Source organism: Alligator sinensis, unplaced genomic scaffold (genome assembly GCF_000455745.1).
Source record: "Alligator sinensis unplaced genomic scaffold, ASM45574v1 scaffold487_1, whole genome shotgun sequence".
Lineage (NCBI taxonomy): Eukaryota > Metazoa > Chordata > Crocodylia > Alligatoridae > Alligator > Alligator sinensis.
This window is the reverse complement of record NW_005842301.1, coordinates 1,240,358-1,244,638: the sequence shown is the minus strand read 5'-3', so window position 1 is coordinate 1,244,638 and position 4,281 is coordinate 1,240,358.

Genomic DNA, 4,281 nt, shown 5'->3' with positions numbered 1-4,281 from the left:
TTAAGAATAGGGCTCTGGGAGTGGTCGATCTGGAGATATTCAGCCCAAAAGTTGGTCCCTGGCGTTGATTAACTCAGGCCAGGGCTTCTAGCCCTTGATCAGTGACGTTTAGAGATTTCCCGGTTGTTACATTGTCTTCTATTGAGTTCTTCCGTTGGTTGATCTGCAGTTTCCTTAGGTGTTAATTGCTGCCTGCTACCATGTTACACATTCAATCACTGATTCACTCGCTCTTTCAGGGGCCAGCCTGATACAGGGAAGGGCAGTTTGATTCCTGCCCTTGTTAACATTGTTACAATGTATAACTTACTTATGAAACTAAAACACATTTAGTTGAAAGTTGAAAGGTGAGGAGCATAAAATATAAGCTACAAATGCCATGGCACACAAAGAGATAAAAAATACCAAACTACAAAGGGAGATACAAAATGCACACATACAAATTTTAAAACACAATTCCTTATCTTATAGTGAAAGAGGGAGGAAGGAAGAAAAGGTAGAAAAAGAGAAACATATCCAAAGAGAGGAGAGCAAATGCAGGCAAGAGAAAAAGGGGGCTTTCTGCTACATAATTGAGATTCTCAACTACCTTCTCTGCTTTTTAATATCTCCAGCTGTAAAAGGGATGCAATGACACTTTAGGACTTACTCTTTATAGCAGCTTATGAACTAACACTCATACTATTCTGTACTATGCTATAACTATGAAAACTACTATACAAGTGCCATATAGAGAAGCAATATTAATTAAATCACATTCACTAGCAGCAAATCAAATATTAGGGGTTCAAGCCTTCAGTTGAGCTTTGCTACCTGATACAGATGAAGAGAAGTTGCAAGCCTCTGTCTTTTCCCTTCTGTTACACATTGTGATGGCTGCAGGGATCCCAAAGGGAGCACATTCTCAGCTGAGGATCATGTGCATCGCTACTCATTTTGCTTCAACTGTTGCACTCTTTTTCTGGAAGTGAGGACAGCAGTGACCTGGAATAGGCCTGGCCATTTTCTAAGCCCCAGGGGCCACACCAGCAGAGACCAGGATTGCTGCATGGACACTCCTCCACACATCATCACTGCCCTGCATGCCCACATAAGCACTACCCCTCAATGCTGCCACCTACTGCTGTGCCACACAGATATGCAAGCATGACTCCCCCACCCTTCTACACTGCAATGCGCACCTGCACAGCTACCCCTCCCCCTCATTCCTGCACTGCACAAGCACAATAGCTCCTCGTCCCATCCCAACCATGGCCCAGGACACCTTTAGGTCCCTGTGCTGCCTTATCCTTTGCAGCTGGAGGAGGGAAGGGGAAGCCTGGAAATTCCAGCTGCGGCTGCTGTTGCAGCTGGAGTTACTGGGGAGTGTGTTGGCCAGGTGAGACCCTAGAGGCAGTAGTGGATTAAGATTAATTGGGGCCCTGGGCAAACAGAAAATTTGAGGCCCCCCCACCGTGTGAGGGCAGGTTTCCTCTGCCAGGGGGCTGTAGCTGGGCCCACCTGGCCTCAGCGCATCTGGGATGAGTCAGGGGGCATGAGCACCGCTGAGGTAAAGGCAGCCCCAGCCCCTCTCTTGCTGGGTGTCACACAGTTGGTGCTGTGGTCCCCCAGTGCCATGGGATTGGCTGGGCCTGGGGCCAACTTGGTGGATGGGGCATAAGCTCTGCCCCTTGTTGCCCATCTGCCTATCCCTTTGCTGGCCGCTCTGCCAGCCCGGGTGGGTGGGGCTGTTCCATCCTGGCTGTCCCAGCGGCTCTGGTGCCAATGGCCATGTGCAGATGGTGGAGAGCGGGAATGGAAGCAAGGCTGCCCATGGAGCCTCCTGGCAGCAGATGGCCCCAGGAATCCACTGCTATCTTCAGGGAGCTCCATGTCCGTCCCTAGCCCCTGGCCAGGAGGAGGCACACACTGCCCACCCTGGATGCCCATGGCCAGGATGCCCTCCTGGACTGTGCTGACCCTGGCTCCCAAAGGGGGCTTCTGATTGGCAGGGACCCCTGGGCTTAGGGGGACCAAGGGGACCCTTGCATTAATCTGCCTCTGGCTAGAGACTGCAATTTAACCCCCTGTGGAAGGCATGCAACCTACATGCCACCAACTTAACAGCACTGACATAGAACCAATTTTGTTCAAGGGGCCCCTAAAGTGGAAAGTTCCTTGAACAGCTATTCTGCCCTTCTGAGGCTTTAAGTCAGGACTATAAGCATGAAAATAACAGAAAGGATGGTACATAAAGGGGAACAATAACTAGACCTCTTGGTTGCTTAGGCTTGGCATGTTGTGAGTAACCCAATGGCTTCAAATTAACCCCAGGAAGAAGACTGACCCTTTATACACAGGAGTTTCTGGGATTATTTTTGCTTGTTATCTTCCTTTTAGCAATGAGACTGACTGATAACTTGCACATCTTCATGTCTTAAGTGGGTTCTGAGTCCAGTACTCTAACTGCAGCTGTGAAAATCAACTATTAGTCCCAGTACAGTGTACCCTCTTCAAGTGAGAGGAGAAGCACTGGGAGCCTGCCCCTACAAACATAAACCACAGCAATGGAGATACCTTTTCTCCCTTATTCAAGCCATTATGGTCTGCCCCAGTGAGAAATTTCTGACACAACAAATGATGTTATCATTGACTGCCTGCCTGAGGTAGGGTATGTCAGCAATATTGGAGGGTCTGGTGGGTGACACATACCTCTGAGCCACAGCACTACTCTTTTAAGTTCTTTGGGGTGCAGGTCATATGTTTGTTCTGCATTTATACAGTGTGATTCTGGTCCAGAGCTGGGGCTTGTAGGTAGTACTGAAAAACAAATAATCACTTTTAATTACAATGCACATAACCAAGCTGAATTTCAATATGCACTTATGTTTAGGGAAAGACCAGCAGGCTAATATTTTTTAATAAAACCTTGTTTAGTCTTGGGCTGTTCAGCAGCATGGTTAAGCATGCAGAGGGAGGGTGGGGGGAGGCGGGGTGTCAAAATGGGAAATAGTTAACGGTAAACCTGACACTCAGCTGCCATGAAAAGGTTCCTGTCTCTGGACAATGACGCTGGATTAAAGTTACCCCTCTTCTATGCTGCATTGTATCACACAGTCTATTTTGGTCAGGAAGTAGCTGAGTCCATATTTGGGAAACACTCACACTGAAGGACAGCATGAATGTCAGCGATAAAGGAATGACTACTCAGAAAAATAGAGTTTTGCAAGCTTCGTGAAGAGTCAGGAAGCAATGGTTCATCTTGTAGGACCTATCATCACCCTTTTGAGCACCTTTATGAGCAATGTGAATGCATCTCAGGGAAAATGAGGTAAAGGAAAAGCTAAACTCACCAGCCATGGATAAAAAAATGGAGATTTTAAACTGCAGAGTGTAATGCATTGGTATAGCTGAGACTTTGTGCACACCAGTTGCATGACATGCCAAAGGCCACAGCCAGCCTGACCCCAATCCCTGGCAATAAGTTATCTCAGAGGTATAACTTTAAATGTTGGCATCCTGGGCAGCAGGGAGGATGGGGGTTGGCGGGGGGAGGAAGAGAAGCGGGAGGGAGAAGTGGGTGCTTACTTCCCTGCACAGAGGCTGCCCCAGTTGTATCTGCAAAACAAGCTGCTGCTGCCTCAGTTCAAACTCCCTGAACAGGGGCTGCTGCAGTGGCAATGGAACAGGCTCTCTGGGGGCTGCCTTTCTGAAAGGAGTACCCAGGACTGGTACCCCCATTCAAACCACCCCCAGCACTCCCTCCCAGTTACATTACTGCTTTATTTTGTGTAACAACTACTGAGCTCTGCTGCTATAACCAAAGCTCCAGACAAACCTGGATCTGCAGCTTTGCCACCTCTCCCCAAGTTTTGCATTTAGTGATCTCTGAGATTCATAGACTCATAGATGCTAGGTTGGAAGGAACCTCAATGGATCATTGAGTCCAACCCCCTGCCCATGGCAGGAAAAAGTGCTGGGGGCATATGACTCCAGCCAGGTGCTTGTCCAGTCTCTTCTTGAAGACCCCCCAGGTAGGAGACAGCACCACCTCCCTTGGAAGCCCGTTCCAGATTCTGGCAACCCTATGTGAAGAAGTTCTTTTTGATATGCAGCCTAAATCTACTCTCTATCAGCTTGTGGCTGTTGTTCTTGGTTATTCCAAGGGATGCCCTGGTAAACAGAGCATCTCCTATTCTCTACTGCACCCCCTGGTGAATTTGTATACTGCCACAAGATCCCCCCTCAGCCTTCTCTTGCTGAGGCTGAAAAGGTCCAGGTCCCTTAGCTTTTCCTCATAGG